General features: G+C 43.8%; 1 long non-coding RNA gene across 5 annotated transcripts in view; it reads right to left on the bottom strand.

The window, feature by feature from the left end:
* Window positions 1-21,692, bottom strand: part of LOC307179903 — a 100,445-nt gene that overhangs the window by 18,669 nt on the left and 60,084 nt on the right. The gene's annotated exons all lie outside the window — the stretch shown is intronic.

Genomic DNA, 21,692 nt, shown 5'->3' with positions numbered 1-21,692 from the left:
TGTAAGCCTGTGTCTTTAACTGAGGTGGAACATGAAGAGATTAAACAAAAATGCCCAATAGCTGCTGATTCTGCCTGAGGTCTTCTAACAGTATTACACAGGAAGGACTGTGGGGCTTCGTAATGTGGGAATCCCTTTCCAGCTTGAATTGTAAGCAGGAAGTGCTTCCTCCCACCCAAGATCCCCTCCATGGTTTAGCTCCCAAGAATATGCTATTCCAGCATGCGAGAATTCAGCGCCACCCTCTTGCACAGAGCCTAGCATGCAGCACATACTCAGGAAGTGGATGTTGTGGCCTGTCCTTAGAGAAGCACAGGCTCACAGATAAACTAGGGTTGCTCTGTAATGACTGGCTAGCCAAGAAGTACTTGCTGACTTAGGGAGACAGTACATGTGCTGGTTAAAAGCACAGCTTCTAGGGTCAGATGAACCTGGGTTCAAATACCAGCTCTTCCACCTACTAGCTGTGTGACCTTGGACAATGTCCTTAACTTTTCTGTGCCTCATCTATCATTTGGGAATAATTATTGCACATCCCTCATGAGTTTGTTGGGAGGATTAAAGGAAATGCCACGTACAAGTCTGATGTACAATAAGTGTTCAAATAAGGGTGTGCTAGAATTAGCAGTTCCTTGAGGGAGGACTCAAATTGTACATGGCCAAGTGAAAACTAGTAAGGACAGAACATGTCCAAATAAGCAAGAACTTTATAGTCAATGAGGCTGGACCAGAAAATATAGGCTGAAGCTGAAGGAGAAACTCTTACGAAAAGGAGGAAAGAAACTGTCATCAAGGTTGAGACAAGCCCTGGAGGCTGGATTGGCAGCTCCCTTGAAAGTGGTCCAAGGCCAGAGTGGATAAATGGTGTGCAGGTAGGGAAACCGATCAAGCTAATTTTGATTTCCCTGAAGCATCTGCAAGCCGTTGGAATCCTTCAAGTGCTGGAATGCATAGCTGGGTAACACCCTCAATATACAGAAAAGGTAAAAGAAACCTGAGGACAGTGAATGAAAATTGAGTTTATACATTCAAAAAATTGGCCATCTTTAGTGCCCTCTATAGAAAACTCATCAAAACCTCAGGCTTTCCTAAAGTCACGTTTAACCATGCAGCCTTAAAGGGAATCAGCAGGACTGCATGTACTGACGTGGAAAGCGTGCCAAGATATATATACGTAGAAGTGAATTTACAAAACTGTTTCTAGCTCTAGCCAGTGTTTCCTGAAAAAGCATATATGTGTATGTATGAACCTATATGTATATAGTTGCATCAATGTATACACACATACACTTTTGTATGCATAGAAAAGTTCTGGAAGGATACACAAGAAATTGTTACTGATGATTATGCCTAAGGAGTGAGACTAGGGACGTGAAGGGGCTCTTCACTTCATATCCTTTTGTACTGTTTGCATTTTTACTGTGAATATGTATTACATTTATAATTTAAGAAGGAACAAGACAGAAGAGAATAACTAAAACCTCAGACTATTGTACGGCGCTTTGCATGAAGTAGAACCCAGTAAATGCTTGAATGAATGGATGAAAGTCACTCAATTGTCCCATCAGTTGGTATATGAGAAGGGAGAAAAGGATATAAAAAGAAAAGAAATAAAAGGGGGAGAATACAGAGATCACAGAAGCTGCCTGGAGCAGTTTTCACTACCTCAAAAGAGGAAAACTAGAAGGAAAGCTACCAAAGGAAGGAGCTGATGAATACCTTCCCCGCCCCAGTGGCACCTGTTGGCCAAGATTCCAATGTACTTGGCAAATACTGTCCGCAGACCTATGAGAGGGTGTAAACAGAAGGCTCTTTAAGGAGCTGATCAAAGCTGGGCTGTGCTCCAAACAGGGAAGGAGCGGATCAGAAGTTAATGTCCTCCTCCTGCCCACAAAAGATGCTTTGCCATGAGGATGCATCTCAGTAAGGAGCCCAGGGACTCCATGGAAAGTGCAGTAAAACATCCCATATTGGTAATGATATATGCCATTTGCAGGACACTACGTTCCCAAATACGAGAGTTTATTTTAAAATGTCCTCCCACAAAGAACAGTACAAATTAAAGGTAGAAAACCCTGTTAGGTCATCCACTTTCTCCTAAAGGCCTAATGCAGACTATGTTCTGCTATATAAATCTTAACGCTTTCAGTGATGTATGAGGAGGATTTACACTAACAAATCCTAAATGGAAAACACGGGCACAAAGCGGCAATACTGACTGCAAAGGAAAGAGAGTTACCTTTACTGATTCATCCCGAACTCTGAACTGCCAGGATGTTTTTTAATTTATATTTTTTCAAAGAGTTACAACTTCATTGTAGGTTTAATGGATGGAGCTATCAGAGTCAAGTTAAAACAAATGAACACATGTGGCATTTTCATTGATCAATTCCATTTAGTATGCTCATGGCAGACAACTAAATTCCTCAGCAAATATGGGGAGAAACAGGGAGATCTGGTGAACAGCAATCCAAGTGCGCCTTTATTTCAACAAGGGCAAATACTCTTTGGTCAAGGTGGTAAGGTGGCTGGACAGTGCTGTGGCTTTCTTGCCATTAGAGAATTCCCTAGGAAAGCTAATTAGCTCTCCAATGAAACTCACTTACGCTGATCATCTTCAACTCTGTGATTTAGCAGTGAGGACCCTTATAAATATGTTTTTAAATTTTCTTTTACTTTACTTTTCAGACTCTTCTCTTTTCCTTCCTTGTGATCCAGCTGGGAAAAATAGGAATGTTTCCTAACTTTGGGACAATTACTCAACAAATGACCTATAGTAAAACCACAAGGGGAATTCAGACTTCTATTTCCTTCTCCTTTCTTTTCTTCCTTACTTATTGTCTGGCCATCTGAACGATCAGCCTGGCTGCACCACCAACTTGCTGTGTGGCCTGGAGAAGCGGCTTCTCCTCTCCAGGGCCCATCTGTACAATAAGGAGCTAGACCAAACGAGCAGTCACTTTCGATGGCGTTGACTCTATTAAGCCCAAGTGAGAGGACTCTCAGAAGTCCTTCTTGACCCCATTATCAGCCAGAAAGAGCTGGAAGCCCTCTCTAGTCAGATCCCCAACCCCTGGTGGAGGACACCCAGCCTTCAATGTTCTCCCAGGGGAGTAAAACTTCTCTGGTGTAAAAGTGAGAGCCTTCCGCTGAGGCTCTGGGTTGACCTCTCAGGGATCTGCGTCGATAGAGGTTGTACCAACCAGCTTCTGTGGCACAATAGATACTCACTTGGTAGACAGAGCAAAAACTCAATTAATACTTTGTGACTGACTGACAACTTCAGTAAAAGAACTCACAATGACCACACACTTAAGGCTCTCAATGATCCTGCAACTGTCTCTGCCCTAAACTACACTGCCATCTTTATGTGTCTGTCTCAGTCAGGGTTCTCCAGAGAAACAGACCAATAGGATAGATAGATACAGATGTGTATATACACATACCGATAATATATAAATATACACATATAAATACATATATACACATATACATGTATGTATAAATACACACACACATGCACACACATATATATATATGGAGAGAGGGAGAGCAGGGCAGTATTTGAAGGACTTGTTTCACATAGCTGTAGGGGTTAACAAGCCTGAAGTTCGTAGTGCAGGCTGACAGGTGAGAAATTCAGGTAAGAATTCATGCTGCGGTCTTGAGTTCAAAATCTGCGGGGGCAGGCCAGGCAGGCTGGAAACTCAGGAAGGGTTTCTATGTTACAGTCTTGAAGCCAAATTCCTCCTTCTTTGGGAAATCTCGGTCTTTCATCCTAAGGCCTTCGACTGATTGGATGAGGCCCACCCACATCATGGAGGGCAATTTGCTTTACTCAAAGTCAACTGATTTAAATGTTAATCACGTATAAAAAAAGATTTTCACGGCAACATCCAGATTAGTGTTTGACCAAACAACTGGGCACCACGGCCTAGCCAAGCTGACACATAGAGTTAATCATCACAGTGTCCAAATGCAGCCTGCCTTTGCTGCTCACCTAGGCCACTTACCACTCTCCTTTGAATTGGGTTTACCTTGGGCTAGCTGATACTGGCCTTGTACCCTTTCCCTGGTCCCTAAATCCTGCCAGACCTTATAAGAATAATCCCTCACCTTCGTTCCACTCTTCTTTTAACTGCTATTAACTGCTTCCAAAATAGCTTCAGTCTGAGCTGCTAGAGCAGCAACAGCAAGTGGCAAACAAAAAGAAGGCAGTAGCCCCTGCGCTCTAGCTCAGGAAATTCCTCTCCACTCAGGAAATTCCTCTCCTTCAAACTTCCCTGTGCGCCGGCTCTGCTGGCTCCCTAAAGCACTTGGCTTTGTATTCTACCTCCCCAGTCTTCTCTGGCTCCGTGTCACACCACTTGCCTTATTTCTGACCTGCTATTCCCTCACTGATCCCAATCTTTGCTGTCCACCAACACCGGGCAAGAGGTTCCATGTCTATGGCTCCCACCCAACTGGCAAGGAAGACCGAATTGTCTGTAGGATGCATTACAGTTCTTAAAACACTTTCACGTTCACTGTCCACTAACTGGCATTCTTGACACCACCCTGAGAGCTTATAAATGAGCAAAGATATTATCTCCACAAAGCCTCATTTGGCAGATGAGGAAACTGAGGTTCAGAAAGAATAAGTCCTCAGCACAAGGGCGTATAGCTATAGCCACTACGCGTGCCCCTGCTATGGGGGCTGGGATCCTGGGTTATTTCATTAAGTCAGATGCACCTTTGCAAGGAACTGAATACTACTAGGCTGACTACTAACAACAATAACAATCTCACCTTAGATTCACATGCAACTTTGCTTCTCAAAAGATCTCAAGGACATTTTTCACCTTTCACCTAAATCTCTCTTTCTGGCTCAAAAATTCGCAACAGCATCTCTTCTCCCTACCATAGGCTACAGAGATACAGAAATTCTCCCTCACCGTCCATCTCATACTTTTAACTTGAATTTATCCTACGAAGTCATTGACTGCAAAGTTTTATGAGGCTGTTTTTTAACTGGCACACAGTGGGTGAGTCTGGACACAGTAGTTAGTTTCCATCCTGAGGGATGGGCCCAGGTAGGAAAACCTGGCCCAAGAAATGTCCACAAAGACTTTGTAGGCTCTAACTGGAAATTGGCTGGGGTTGGGATAGACCAAGCTGGGGAGATCCAGGACCCAGAGACCAGATAGGCCCAGGAAGGCTCTAAGGGTAGGATCTCCAATGACATATGAGAAGTAGAGCCTAATAGGCAGCATCAGGAAGGCCTGGAAGTGAGTAACAGGGCAGTGTCCCCACAGAGCAGATGGAGACACCCTAAGAGGGTCTTGTAATAAGCAGTAGACAGAGGTCCGGGCAAGGCACGCAGCAGCTTCAGCGAGAGCCAGTAGCAAGCAACAAGGGGCTATGCTGGACCGGAAGGAGGAGGCATTGTGGAGTCTCAGACACAGGCTATAGACAAAGATCTCTGCAGGCTGATGGGCAAATCCAGAGAGGTCTGGCAGTGGCCAGGCTCAGACCTGAAGACCGAAAAGAGCAGCAGAGCTCCAGTTTTCCAAGGACAAGGACACCTAGTATGAAGCCAAGGCAGGGACCTAGGCTCTCTGGTAAAAGAAGAGTGGGTAACAGACAAGCAGTGAGCTCCTGGGTGTGGAGGAGAAGGCAAGGGGTTGGTCACGGGAAGATATCAAGAATCGATTTATTAGGACTGAGGCACAGAGTCTGAGAAGAACTTACAGCTACGCTGCCTCAATGACCCCGGACCCTTTATGTCTCCCTTGAATACAGACAGGATGGGGCTCAGAGCCTTGCTGAGTGTGGCGATGGCCCACCTCTGGAGGCCACATAGGCCCAGCTGTGGGTAAAGGAGGTAAAGGAGAACTGAAGGAGCACGAAGCCAATAACCAATCTCCTTATAGGGCTTGTGGAGTGGAGACAGCACTTCCCTGACCAGAGGAAAACCTGTAAGAAAACCCCCAGTCGTACATGTCACCACCTCTCTGATCCAGGGATCTCATGATGTGAATCTCTCCTTCTCATTCCACACGGTGTCAGTAAGTACCCTCCAGAGCCAAAGCAGGGGGAAACTTAACCCTAAATATTCCAGAAGCCTAGAATGGGAGAGCTGGAACAGCTCAGCTTCCAGCACTAGAAATATGCGGGACCTGAGACCCAGAATCCCTTTAGAGACCTGCCCAAGATCGCACAGTGATTTAATAACGGAGGCTGGGACTCAGGGCTCCTAACTCAGCCCGAAGTTATTTCCATTAAATCCCAAAGATGAATATTCCAACACCGGTACAAATCTGAAGATAGCCTTTATGGTAGCCCAATTTCCATCCATGCCTTGGACAATCAAGCTGATCTATCTCATTTGGTTTCAAAACACACATTTATAGATATAGATCAATAGGGAGTAGGGAGACTTCAGCAGCCATTATATATAATAAATTAACTTTCCTTCCATAGCCTGACTTGCACTGTCATTTGCAAAATAAAGGAAATACCTATAATATGCACCTCACCACAAAGTGTGCTATATTTAGTAAATTTCAGTAGCATGGTTCATCTCAAAATTCCAGGATTTCCCTGTTGCTATAGTTATGGCATCTGGTTAACTCAGAGTTCAGCTGCTTTGGGCAATGCTAACACTGATTCCAGCCAACTTTGTGCTTTGTTTCTAATGTATTACGAGGAAAATGGGAGCAAAACATTCACTTTCCCTCCTACCCCGCCCCAGGAGCAAAGCCCCTTAGCTAGTCTGGGTTAAGCAACATATTGACTCCCCAGCTAGCACCAATACAACTGGAACCAGTGAGTCCCCAGGCACTGACTTGATGACGCAAGCAGCCCCAGGTCTGTAGTGGGGAGTTACTGTGCTCTGGACGTGCTAACGTGCCAAAGCTATAATCTGCTCACCCAGAGAGTTTTTTTTTTTTTTTAACATCTTTATTGGAGTATAATTGCTTTACAATGGAATATTACTCAGCCATAAAAAGAGACGAAATTGAGCTATTTGTAATGAGGTGGATAGACCTAGAGTCTGTCATACAGAGTGAAGTAAGTCAGAAAGAGAAAGACAAATACCGTATGCTAACACATATATATGGAATTTTTAAAAAAAAAATGTCATGAAAAACCTAGGGGTGAAACAGGAATAAAGACACAGACTCACCCAGAGAGTTTTGACGCCTAGTATACAGTTGTCCCCCGGTACCCACCCCCACCCGCAGATACCCAAATCCGGGGATGCGCAAGTCCCTTATATAAAATGGCGAAGTACAGCCTGCCACTCGTATCCATGGGTTCCACATCCTCAGCATACACGGAGGGCGGGCTGTGGCTGGATGCTTGAGTGTCAATTCCGTTTACAAACATATACCATTTAAGGATTCCTGGACAGGACAAAATGTGGACTTTTAAATAGAGTCACTTTGAGAGCTTCTTTTGCTTGCTTTTCAAGACAAGTTGTCTTACGTAGGTTTCTTAGGTCTAAACACTGGGCCCATTAATGGGCTCTAACCTCTCTACATAGGCCTCTATTTCCCTTACTCTGAATAGTGACTTGGTCTCCAAATGTTATTCCGAACATTTACGGCCATGATAAACACACAGGACAGAGTATTTTCAAAGTGTGACAATAAAATCAATATCATATAAATTATGGCATGGATTTGAAATGGCAGGCCATCCTTTAGGATTGAAACATAGAGTTAGGCCCAGTTTTTAAAAGGGCATTTAGCAGGTTTTTTATAATCCTTTCTCTCAGATGGTAATTTTCCCGTGAACGTTTCACGGGTACACATTTTCTGGAAACTATAATCTGTATCTGAGTTTAAATGGACTTTTCAAAAAATCATTCATACACAGATACTGAGATTATTCTACTGATGTCTAAACATATTGGCGATGGATACTTGTGAAGAAGTTCTGATAGCAGACTCTTGAATAACCCTACAGAAGCATGTTTTCAAAATGGTCCCTCCTTTCTCTATCTTGGAGTGGGATGCCCTCTTTTTTTTTCTTTGCTGTACGCGGGCCTCTCACTGCTGTGGCCTCTCCCGTTGCGGAGCACGGGCTCCGGACGCGCAGGCTCAGCGGCCATGGCTCACGGGCCCAGCCGCTCCGCGGCATGTGGGATCTTCCCGGACCGGGGCACGAACCCGCGTCCCCTGCATCGGCAGGCGGACTCTCAACCACTGCGCCACCAGGGAAGCCCTGGGACGCCCTCTTGATGGACCAACATGCACTGGCTTCTGGTAAAATGACTATAGAGCTTTTGCACTGTGCTACATTCATTTCGTCTGGGCTGGCAGACACAACTATGATAAATGACTCTGCCTTTGAGGTTGAAGATTATCATCTGGTCACGCTGCTAAGTCCTCACTTAGCTCTGAAAGTCCGTCACAGAGACAGAACCAGGGGCAGGACATCTTCACACAAGGCCAGTGGCTCGTCTCAGTTACTGTAATTTCCACCTGGAAGCCCTCAGCTTGAGAGGGACCTAGATTCATGGGAGGTCTGCTACTGTGAACTTTTGGGGGATTACATAAATATGAAATCTGGAGATTGGCACCCTTTTTTTTTTCAAATAAAAAGTATCCACGGAATGCCTTCAGAGTGTGTGCCATGTCTCTGATACCCCAGAATCTTAGCAATAGCTCCCGATTTTCAACACTTGAAAACTCATGTACACTGCTCACATGTCAGGAGGCATTCTACCATTTTGAATTTCTATTTATACTGATATTGCAACAGTATGATTACAGGGCATCAGTAGTTTCATCACACAATAATATGCATTATTGGCCAATATTTCCGTTCCTATTTCTAAATGTCTTACCAACATTCCCATGTGATTAAAACATTCAGTGTACAAATTCTTGCCCTAATGGGGACTTATCCTCACTGATGTTCACATCAATTCAAAACTCAAAGTGACGTGAACTGCTAAGTCTTTGGTGAATGTGGCAGGGGTGCTTTGGAGAGCAATACAAGAATCTCAAAAACTTTCTTATATAATTACATACCCTTTGAAATATATTTCAGAGTGAAATATAATTGGCTGACAGTGATTAGAGAGAAGATAGTAAAAGAGTATCCTTTATTAGCTGGCCCTTGCTTGCCTTCCAAATTAAGGGAACACATGGTATAGGAGAAAAGCACTGAATTAGAAATCAGAAGTCCTAGGTTAGTCTTTGCTCTGCCAATGACCAGCTGTGGGACATTGGGCATGTCTCTTGCCCCTTCAAACCTCACTCTTCCCATGTGTAAAATGATGGACTTGGAACGGCTCATCTCTAAAGGCCTTTCCTACTCCAGAGTCTGTGGTTTCCTAACATTTTCATTCTGCAAGTCATAGTGAGAGTCATCTCCTGTTTTCTGATATCCGTGTTAATGGTATCACTACCAACCCTAACCGATTCAAGGCTTAAGCTTCTGAAATCGTGTTACCAGACTGGCCTTTATTACCTCTTTCTCAAATACTTCCATATTATTCCTTTCCAAGTTGACTTTAATATGAGGTTCCTTTCATTGAGTTTATCTGGACCAGTAAAAAATCACAAGGGAAGAAACTGACACACTTTACTCCACAGGAAGCCTTTTGTGCCCTCTCGGATGATAGATGGGTAGAAAACAACGTCATTTGATGACCAGCTGAAGGAACTTTAAATGTTTACTCTAGACAAGAGCAGACACAGAAGTATATGAAAGCTGTTTTTAAGTATGTGAAGAGCTTTCACATTGGCAAAGGATTAGCCTTGGCCCGGGTGGCCCCAGGGAATTTAATCTAGGACCAAGCAGTAGAAGATACTAGTTGATGGATTTTGGTGCGGCCTAAAGAACTTTTAATAGAACAACCTGTAGATGAAGTAAGCTGCCATGAGATATAATGGGCACCCTGTCACTGGACATATTCGAAGAAGACCATCACACGTAGGGATGAAACCGAAAGGACTTAGTTAGCCTAGGATAGCTGATCTTCGCGGCCCCTTCCAACTCTGAAATTCTGTGGGCTCATTTCCACCCTCACTCCCGTCCTCCATCTTCCATCCTCTCATTTCCTCCACTTCCCTCCCCAGCCACCACAGGTAGTCCGTCAGGTCATCTAAATGCACTCCTCCTCTCTATCCCCACTGTCCCTGCCCAGGCTCAAGCTCCCATCCTTTCTCACTTGGGACTAACAAAAGAAACAGCTGGTAACTGGTACCCCAGCTTGCAGTCCCTCTCCCTCCGTCAGATTTCCACACTGCTGCCATGATAATCTAAAATTTTTTAAATTGGCAACATCACTTCCATACTTAAAGCTCTCCAGGGCCCTCCTGTTATCTTACAGGAAAAAAAATCCAAATTTCTTAGCACAGAATGTGTCTTTCAAAGCCTGTCTTTCGCCTACTTTTCCACTTCATGCCTTAGTCAAAATGGACTCTTCACCTTTGTCAGAATACGCCAGGGCACTTTTGCAATTCTGCACTCTTCTGATATTTTTTCCCTCTGCTTTGAATGCCCTTCCCTCTCTTGCCTATCTGAGAAACTCCCACACAACCTTCAAAGTCTAGCCCAGTGTTCTGTAGGGATTTATCACCTCCCCAGATAGAACTAATTGCTCCTTTATCAGTACGATGCTACCATTTTCTAAATACCTCAACATATCTTACTCTCTGAAGATGCATTTGGTGAACTGTGCATGTGGCCACGTCTAGAAACAAAGAATGCAGATGTGCCCTAAATGAATTCCCAATCGACTGGATTTAATCTTCTACGTGGCATTGCTGAGTTTGTAAACTATTTAGCTTCTTCAATAATACTTCTTTATGCTTTGGTTTCAATTCAATTTCTAGACGCTGAGGATGGAAAGGCTTTATTATTATGACTTTTTCTGAGAATTTTAAAATATTAGTTGCCAGAGCATCCTGAGGAGAAAGATGTTGTTGTGAAGAAAAATGCAAATGGCTTTGCTCATGGAATGCAGTGAGTCAGTGGCAGATGAACAGGCGTAATTTAATTTTGCAGGGTTAGACAACACAGAATGGAAATAGAAACTAGAAATGCTTTTTTCTTTCTAAACGATGAATTCTACTTCTTCCTGTTCCAGATAAAGGTCTTACTAGGTCAGGGCAGCAGGTTGAGAGCAGGTGAGAAGTAGAGAATGATGAAGCCACAACAGGGTAGCAGAGAGAGATGATTCCAGAGAAATGAACAGAAAGCCAAAGGATGCAAACTGGTGAGCAGAGTCAGATGATAAGCCCCAAGACCTTGCAAATATCTGCATTTATGCTTATGTGTGTAAGACTCACTCTGGAGGGAACCCCAAGAAGGTGGCTGTACCAGTTGCCTCTGGAGGAGGGAACTAGGGGACATAGGATCACTAGGAGAAGGGGACTTACATTTCACTTAATATGATTATTTTATTTGCATTTTTATCACGTGTTTTCTTTTACAACAAGAAAGCGTATAATAAGGATAGACGTCAGCGACTGTGAATAGTGAAAATGTTGAAGGAACAGCACAAGATACTCACAGGCCAGATAGACCAGCAAGGCTGTCCTACCTAAGCAAACAAGGCAGGCCAGAGAACAAGTCAAGGCCCCTGCCCTTGACCCTGACCCTAAGGCAGTGCTGCCCAAATTGCAGGCACCTGTATCTATTCCCTTCCTACCTTGCTGCAAATTAATTCCGAGCAAGTTTGATCTAGATGCCTACAGGTCTAGCTGAAAATACCTTGCTGGGCAGAACATGAGGGAGGGAGCAAATGGAGTTTCCTGGCAGTGTGATGGTTAATTTTATGTGTCAAATTGACTGGGCTATCAGATGACCAGATATGTGATTAAACATGATTTCTGAGTGTATCTGTGAGGGTGTTTTTGGAAGGTATTAGCATTTGAATGGGTAGACTGAGTAAAGAAGACGGCCCTCCCCAATGTGGGTGGACATCATCCAAGCCAATGAGGGCCTGAATAGAACAAAAAGGCAGAGGGAGGTTGAATTCAATCTCTGTCTGACTGATTGAGCTGGGGCATCGGTCTTCTCCTGCCTTTGGTTCTCCTGGTTCTCAGGCCTTCAAACTACACCTCCGGCTTTATCCAGGTCTCCAGCTTGAACATGGCAGATTGTGGAACTTCTCCCATTGGTTCTGTTTCTCTGGAAAACCGTACTACAGACTGCTTTGATAATTGGGTTCTTCAGTGTACATTATGTTCTTGCATATGCTCTTGAAAAAGGTCTGATAAAATTTTCTAAAAATCTATTGCGACAATGGTCACTTAAACAATGATGGCTACTTGTGCCCTATATGTTGACTCAATCCCCTCTTAGTGACAGATACAACACATGCCATGTGACCAGAGTCCAGAAGCTCTGGTAATGGTGTGGTCAAGGCCAGCCCCAGAAGGAAATCACCATCACCATCTACGAAAACACCCTAAAAGAAAATGACGTACCGAAGGGAAAGGCATCAATGTCTGCTTTGAATACAAAAGTCAATACACCATTATGGAACATGTGAGGGAACTGCCTTTTTCTTAGCAATTACATGGCAGGCACTACAGTTAAAACACTCTACCAAGTTGTGATTATTACCCCCATTTTTACAGCTGAGAAAATTAGGCTCAGAGGGATAAAACTGGCAAGTAGAAGAGTCCCTTCAAAGCCAATTATGTCTGATTCCAAAGACTATGCCTTTTTTGTTCTAAGAAACTAGGATCTAGAAATCACATTCTGTGCAGGAAAAGCCAATACTGGAAGGAGAATCTACCAGAACCGATCAATAGAGCTGTCAGCTAGGTCCACCAGAAGGTGGTAGAGGGCAAGGCATGTCTGCTCAGGACAGGTCTAGGACACGGTCCCCAGTCAAGGGCTGCCTAAAATTATTCCGAAGGACAGGACATGGGCAGCAGGACACTGAAGTTCATCCATCAACAGGGTCATGATGGCTGAAGTCAAGGGTTAACAAGGGAGAAGACCAAACCTTGACGTGAGAGGTACCACCTTGCAGCTCCAGACATCAGACTGACCCAGGGATAAACAGAGGCACGCATAATCTGGCTGGCAAGAAAGGGGTTGGGCTGGGCCCAGATGTTGGCTCTGCCCCCATTGTTCCTTATGGAACTGGATCATGGCCCAGCTTGGTAAAGTCTTAGGGAGGGCTCTAACAGTAAAAAAAATGACATTCGGGTGACGTAAGTTTACCTACATGTTCAACTAATACACCACCACCATTCATTCATGTACTTAATAAACATTCATGGAGGTGCTATTATATACTAGGCACCATGGCAACAACAGGGACAATGACACAGTCCCTATCACCACCTGTGTGGCTCAGAGTTGGGCATTTTGGGAACACTCAGTGCATTTGGAATGATTCTTTCAATATCTGCCTTCACCTGTGAGAGCCGTGTATGTCGGGAGAGACATGTATCTGGGAGCGGGAAGGCAGTTGGAAAATCAAAGATTACAGTAAAATATGATAAGTATAATAATGATGGAGATAAGCCAGGGGTAGGGGTGGCTAAGGGAGTTCAGAGGAAGACATCTAAATCCAACTGGGATAAGGACGGTCAAGAAAAGTTTTCCAGGAAGGAGGGGCTCCTCACACTGAATTCTGAAGAATAAGTAGAAGTTAGCAAAATAAAGAAGAGGGGGAACTGTCCCAGTGGATGGGACAGCAATGCCAGTATTCTGACTGAACAAGACTAATAATTAGTAATCACTTAGCAAACCCTCATCTCAGTCAAACAATTGGATTTTAGCCAATGAATGATGGAGGCCGCTGCGGTGGACACGAGGCTGTGCACCATGCCCTGTGAGCATGCGCTAGCCAGCAGAGTTGGCTGGTTTTTCGGGTGCAATATGGAACACTGAGCAAGGGGTAGGGGGCGTCACAGGAACTCTCCAGGAGAACACAGGGGAACAACCCTACGCTCTCTGCCGCTTAGTCATGAAACAGCAGTCCTGTACAACTCAACAGGCTTTCTAGTCATTTCTTCAAGGTGGCCTGGATTGTTTGTTGACCAGTTTGCTCCCTGCTCCAATGGCGTACAATCTTCTCAAGGAGAGCAGCTCTGTCTGTGGTGTTAAAGACATCTGCCAAGTCATTGCTATTTCTTTCACTGAGAAGTGGAATGTAATCACCTCCCCTTGAATCTGGGTTGGCCCTTAGTGTCTTATTTGGCCAAGAGAATGCAGTGGAAATGACTTTCTGGGACATCAGAGGCTGGGTCATAAAAAGCCATGAATCTTCCACCTGGATCACTAGAACACTAGCTCTTAGAGCCCAGAACTTCCACATAAGAACACCAATCGTTGGGCTTCCCTGGTGGTGCAGTGGTTGAGAATCTGCCTGCCGATGCAGGGGACACGGGTTTGAGCCCTGGTCTGGGAAGATCCCACATGCCGCAGAGCAACTAGGCCCGTGAGCCACAACTACTGAGCCTGCGCGTCTGGAGCCTGTGCTCCACAACAAGAGAGGCTGCGATAGTGAAGAGGCCTGCGCACCACGATGAAGAGTGGCCCCCGCTCGCCGCAACTACAGAAAGCCCTCGCACAGAAACGAAGACCCAACACAGCCAAAAATAAATATAAAAATAAATAAATAAATAAAAGATTACTATTAATGAAAGAAAACCCGACATCTCAAGTTAATGAATTTAGTACTTTGAAAAAAAAAAAAGAACACCAATCGCACTGACACCCCACGCTGGGTGTAGGTGCTCTGGCTGACAGGGCCAGCTGAGCCTAGCCTTCCAGCCATCCGCCAAGGCACCAGACATGAGCAAAGCTATGGTGATGGGCTCACGAGACCAGCCCATCTTCCAGCTAAATACCGTTGAGTGATCTCTGTCAATGACAAGAATCACCCAGCTAAGCCCTGAATGAATTCCTGAATTATGGAATATTGTAAAATGGTTGTTGCATCGAGCCACTAAGTTTTGAGGTTGGTTTATTGCATAGCAATACACAAGAGGGACACCGTCTCAGTCACCATGATATCCATGGTGCTGGCACTGCGTCTGGCACATAGTCGACCCCTAGCCCTCTGGTATATATTCGTTGACCAAAGGAATGAGTGCTAGAGAGAAGAATAAGAGAAAGGGCTACCAGAGAAAGATAAAAATGACTTACAAGTGGCAGTTGTTATGCGTTTAGAGAACTTCAGATAAATGAGTATACTTTTCTAAATAATATGGTACCTACTCTGGGAAGCTAAGCAAAAGAGACAGTTAAATTCTCCTGGGGTGGCAGGGGGGATCATGAAGTAACAACGGAGTCTTTACCCCATGTTCCCTACCTTAAAATCCAGCTGTCCAGTGGCTTTCCCTTCATCCCAAGATCTCAGGTTTTTCTAGTTCTCATGATACGGACCTAGTCCAGTTACAATTAATATGCTTTTCCTTCTCTTCACTTATAAGACCTTTGCACTTTCCTGGAGGTGATTAACTCCAAAAAGACAAGCTAGAAACTTGGAGCGAGAGATTAATTACCGAAACGAATGCACTTCCAAGTTTGGCTTCAGAACTAGGCCCACCTTGCAAAGTATACACACAGACTATGCCTCCCAATGGAGATATCTGGACTTTGATTCTAAATGTAACTAGGTTTTACTTCCCTTACTTTTAATTGCCTGAAGTTTAGCCTGAAATTCAATCAGTAGACTATTGTTTTCTGCTTCCTGGGAAGCAAGTCACAGCTGAAAGGACTGCTGGGGGAGAACTGGGTGGGGTTATAAATCTGAATCTTGGCGTGACTTTTATGAATTTTCTTTCTTGCCCATTTTACTCACCTCTTTCTGGCTCTGATGTTATCAGTAATTTCCCGAGACAGAGAAAACCCAGACTTCCTCAAAGAGTTCAACTACCTGCTTCAGCAAAATCCAAAATGGGGGGGAGACTAGCTGCTCCATAGAAACCCCCCTCCTGTGTTTGTGTCCAAGGAGAGGCACACAAAGAAAACACACTGGCAGGCCGCTTTCATTTCTGCCTTCCTCTAGTTGGCTAAGAAGCAAAGCCCGTGGTGATTCTGGTCAGGCCACCCAAAAGCCAGAATGGACAGGACACTCTTACAGCCAATGACGACACATTAAGATAGAATATTAAGCTTCTTCTGATGTAGTCAAAGGCATGGGCTATCCAGCACCAACAAAACAGACGAGGAGCTGTGCAAAGCGCAGACTAGAAAGCAGCCTTATTTTAATTTTCTCATCAAGTCCAGAGTTTTGCCTGCTCAGCGTTAGTTTCCAAACAGCACACATGTTAAAAGATCAAACCTGGCTTTTTCTACCTACCAGTGAACTCGGAGTTAAGAAACCTGGGCTCTAGTCCTGCCTATGCTGTTGACAGACTCTGTTTTTCCAGACCAGCCCCTTCCCCTCTCCGGGGGCGTGAGTTCCCTCAGCTGCAAAACAAAGAGCGTGGACAGACAGTGTTTAAGGACTGGAAGTGACAAATGCAGTCAAATGTTCGTTATCCAAGAGCAGATTCTCTGTGGGTCGCTTTGCCTTCAACCTTATGGGTAGTGCCACTTCTGATGAGTACCTTCCCCACATAATTAAGGCTCTGCTGCCATTTCAATATCTTCTTTACTTTGTATTCGGAAATGTCCTTTGAAATCCACACACTTAATGACTCCTATGTTGTAAAGGAAGTCTTAGAGAGCAATGCTTATCTCATTCTAAGAGACCTAACAGATGAGGAGCATATATTCAAATGTAAGCACAAGGGGGCTTCCCTGGTGGCGCAGTGGTTGAGAACTTGCCTGCCAATGCAGGGGACACGGGTTCGAGCCCTGGTCTGGGAAGATCCCACATGCCGCGGAGCAACTAGGCCCGTGAGCCACAACTGCTGAGCCTGCGCGTCTGGAGCCTGTGCTCCACAACAAGAGAGGCCGCGACAGTGAGAGGCCCGCGCACCGCGATGAAGAGTGGCTCCCGCTCGCCGCAACTAGAGAAAGCCCTCGCACAAAAACGAAGACCCAACACGGCCAAAAATAATAAATAAATAAATAATTTAAAAAAAAAATGTAAGCACAAAAGCGCAATCACCAAATAATAGGGACTGCATATTAAAATGGCCACTATGTGCCAAGACTTTACATGGAGCATTCTAATGCTTACAACAGCAATGAAGGTTCCAGCGACAGTTGTTGATGAGGGCCACATGCTGTGCTGGACACTCTGAAATACATACTTTCTGACAGCAAACACTACATAGCACGTACTGCCTGCCAGGCCCTGTTCTAAGTCCTCCATGTATATTAATTTCTTCAATACACACACCAACTCCACACGGGAGGAGCTATGCTTAACCTTGTGCTACAGATGAGGAAACCAAGGCACAGAAAGTTTAAGTACCTTGACCAAGGTCACAGAAGTTAATAAATAACAGAGCTAGGAACCAAATCCAGAAAGTCTAATTCATACAACCCTTCAAGGAAGATAATGTCCTATGCCCATAGGGAGGCTTTCAGCTGTCCATTAACTGACAAATTAACCTCAAAACTCCACTGGCGTAACATCACAACAGTTCGTTCTCACTAATGCTACATGTTCATTGCAAGTTGACGAGGCTCTATGCTCTTCATGGTCACTTAGGGACTCTGACTGATGAAGGCTCTACCACAAGTAGTGCCGCCAGCTGCCACAGCAGGGAGAAGAGAGCACACAGAGATGGCACACGTGCTCTTCTCTGCTTCAGCCGAGAAGTGACACAGGTCGTTTTCCCTCATGGTCATTAAGTATGTGGATTCCAAAGGACATTTCTGAATACAAGGTAAAGAAGATATTGAAATGGCAGCAAGGCCTTAATTAAGCAGGGAAGGTACTCACACAGTCCCACCTAACTACAAGAGGACTTGGAAGTTAGTCTTTCACACTCCCAGAAGGGAAGAAACAGATGTTAGTAAACACTAGTAGTGTCCACCACAAGCTGCAAGTATCACAACACCCAACTAAAAGTTCCACTCCATACCTTATGGAAACCAGCATTCTTATAACAGAGAAGAAGAAAATGGCTATTGGACAGGTAACCAACAGTGTTCATCATACACCCTCATCTTAAGATGAAGAACCCAAGACTTAGAGACGTTTAGTAGTGTACACAAGGTCATTCAACAAGGAAGTAACAGCCTGAATTTGAACCCTGGTTTGACTCCAAAAGTCTGTATTGTTTTTACTCCAGCAAACTGCCTCACAAAGGAAGAAAGAAAATGTTTCGTGATCATCTACCACTCAGGGTTATCCACAGTGGTCCACAAAGTCAGGAGAGAGAACTGGAGCTCAAGCTGGCTATGGACCACCACTGCATCATACAGAAGTGCAGATGTCAGCACTGGAAGGGGCTCTCAGGCAAGAGACCAGACCACCTTTCGCCACATCAGCACTTTTTCACACACAGAAACTGTGACCCATCAAGTGAAGTACTTTGTCCAAAAGTACCTGGACTATAATGAGATAGCTCTACTATAGCATTTGTGTCAGCCAGGGTCCTGGCAGCAACCAGAGGACACATTCACAAAGTATAACTGAAGGTGTGGGCAGGGTAAAGGGGACCAGGGGATTGGGCAGCAGGCCGAACCAGCAGCAGGGAAAAGCTGTTACCATCCTAGTCCTGAAGTGGGAAGGAGAACAGAGTCTGGTAAAAACTGAGGCTGTTGGAAAGGGACAACCCAACAGAAGGTGTGGCACAAAATAGAGGAACACCATCATTGCCAAATGTGACCTGGCAGAGAGGGAGCTGGAGAAATAAATATCCAGACCTCTCTTTCCTCCCAACTCTCTAATCCTCCTCCCTCCCCCACTGATACCTCCCATTGGCCAAATCCACTGGAAGCCAAGGGTCAAGGAAGCCTGGGTGATACAGTCCATAGAAGTCTATCTCCAGGGGCCCAGAGCAGGGGAGAAAGGGTAAAAAGGGGATCTGAAGTGTTAAACTGAGACTATACATTATAGCAACTTTTCTTTTTATTTATCGATTCATTTGTTTGCTTATTTACCATGTTCAGTGTCAGAAAGTGCTAAATACATTTAAATCCCCATCAAAATTCAAGTCTGTCTTTGAAATCTGGTAGTGAAAGCATGTCACCTATCCAAGTATAATGCTATTTTTATTTAGAAGATCAAGGGTATATTTTAAGGCCATGTTTAGTTCAGCATGAGGTAAAGAAAACTACATTTTAACCACAGCTTGACTTCTCGTTAAACATGGCAGATTGACCACATGTGATTATCTCTCTCTCTCTCTGTCGAAGCCCCATTAAAACAACAGTAAAGAAATTAAAACAAAACAATGAGAGAGAGAGAAAAGAGAAGAGAGAGAAGTGTACAAGTCCACACAAACTAAGAAAATAGGAAAGGAGACCTTAGTGGATGAGAGCTGTCAACACATTTTTTGAAGATGGGAAGTCAGTGGAGGAGTGTGTGTCAATTAGAAGAGTGAAGGAAATGCCAAAGAAAAGTGAGCCAGTTAGCCCCAAGAGAATTCTGGGAAGGCTTAGGACTTAAAAATACCAGGTACCACAGGCGTTAGGGGTAAGATACAGGAAAACAGGAATTGAAAGTATGTACGTGGAGGAGTAGGTTCCCACATTTCCTTCATCCCATGCAGCTAGCCAGGCAACCGTTCCATCCACCCTTTCTGTGCCCAGGAAACAAAAGCTATAGTCTCTGAAGACACTGGATCAGACACACTCGGGGCACTAGGAACACTGGGTATAGTAGAGGGTGGGATGAGGCACATGACAGAAAATGGAGGGATCAAGTGAAAGTCTATATATGGAATGGCAGGAACCCAGCCAGCCTACCCCCAATCCCAAAATACGTGCAGGCAGGCTAAGGGATTCTATCCTTGAATAAGTAAAGGTCACTAGAGGAAATTCCCCTGTATACTGACATTTGGATGTCCTCCCACAAAAAGGCAGTCGCTGCCCAATCACTCTACAGTGAAGCCACTAGTTGGCAAGCTCTGCCTTTCCATCCAACGCTTCCACTCAGCTTTTGAGGGCTCAACTCTTAAACACGAATTGACAGCCAAGGATCACAAGACATTTAGGGAGAGCCTCTAAAATGAGAGAATAGAAGAAAAGTTTATATGTATTTATATATATTTACATATATAAATGTGTATTTTTATGTATTTCATATATATATGTATACACAAACCATGAAAGGACGCTATGAGAAAGATAGAAAACAAGGCATTGATGGATATTGAAAATATGATAATCAAAATGAAAAAAAGAGTAGGAAGATTAAAATAGGGAAATCTCTCCAAAAGTAGAACATAATAAAGACCAAGAGAGTAAAAGGTAAGAAAAGTAGAGGAATAATCACGGAGGTCTAACATCCAAATAATTGAAATTTCAGAAAGAAGAAAGAGGGAAGAAAATTATTAAAGTAATAATACAGGAAAATTTCTCAGATACTAAGGACATGAATTTCCACATTGAAAGGGCAAAAGGAAGGGCCAGAAAAGATGAATGCATAAAGATCTACACCAATTCACATCATCATAAAATTTCTGAATAATATGGGTTAAAAGAAAATCCTAAAAGCTTCTAGAGCTGTGTAAGAAAAAAAAATCCTATACAGAAGATTAGGAGACAGACTGGCAGCAGACTTTTAAGTAACAACACTGAAAACTAGGAGACAATGTCTTTAAAATTCTGGGAGAAAAAAATCAACCTATAATTTTATATGTAGCTAAACTATCTACTTCATATGATGAGTTATATAATTTTGCCTTTAGGAGAGTTGCATTTCCATGCTCATTGACACCTGGCTTGGCCATAAGATTTGCTTTGGCCAATGAAATGTGAACAGAAGTGACATGTGCCAATTCTGAGCAGCAGCACTGAGAGTCATCACTGGTTTTGTCAGTGCTCCTTTTCTTTTGCTGTGAGAACTGCTTTTCCCAGAAAGGGGTTTCTTCCTCAGCCTGGGTCCAAGAATGAAAAATACCAAGAGAGAGCTGTGGCTGACCCATGAAGAACAGAAGACATGAGTAAGAAAGAACTTGTTGTGTAAACCATTGAGGTTTTAGAATAATTTACCACCACAGCATAACCATTAGTCAGTAAAAAGCTGACTAATACACTTCCCATACGCCTTTATTTAGGAATCTACTAGAGCATGTGCCTCAACAGAACAAGTGAGTAAACCAAAACAGAGGGAGACTTTGGACCCAGAAAACTAGGACTCTAACACATGAAACTGGTGACAGAAAGTCCTAGGATGATACCTGTGCAGCAAGCCTAGAGAGCAACTAGCCCAGACTGAAGCAGGAGGCTGGAACACTCCAGGAAAAAATAAAATTGATATATTATCTGATAGTTTTTAGTATTTAGAAAATAATACTGAGAACTATTTGACAAATCTGATGGATGTTGTAGAGAAACTAAGGAATAAATACAAAGAAAACCAGGCAAATAAAAATTAAGCAATTATTGACCCCAGGGAAAATAAAATATTATTTAAAAAAGGACACGTAAGCTTAATGCATTGGCTTACCAGTGGCCAATATTTACAAAGCTATAATAATATAAACATTGAATACCGATTTTGAAGAAATATGCAATTTACTTATATTAGGGCAATAGGGGAGGGAAGATGGAGGGATTCTGTTCACAAATATTCCAGGGCATCTCCTTCCAGGCATGTGGTAGGACTGCCCTTTTCTGGCCTTCTTTAAAATTAACTGTGGCCCTAT

This window comes from Stenella coeruleoalba (assembly GCF_951394435.1).
Source record: "Stenella coeruleoalba genome assembly, chromosome: X".
NCBI classification, from domain to species: Eukaryota; Metazoa; Chordata; class Mammalia; order Artiodactyla; family Delphinidae; genus Stenella; species Stenella coeruleoalba.
This window is presented reverse-complemented; position numbering and strand designations above follow the sequence as displayed.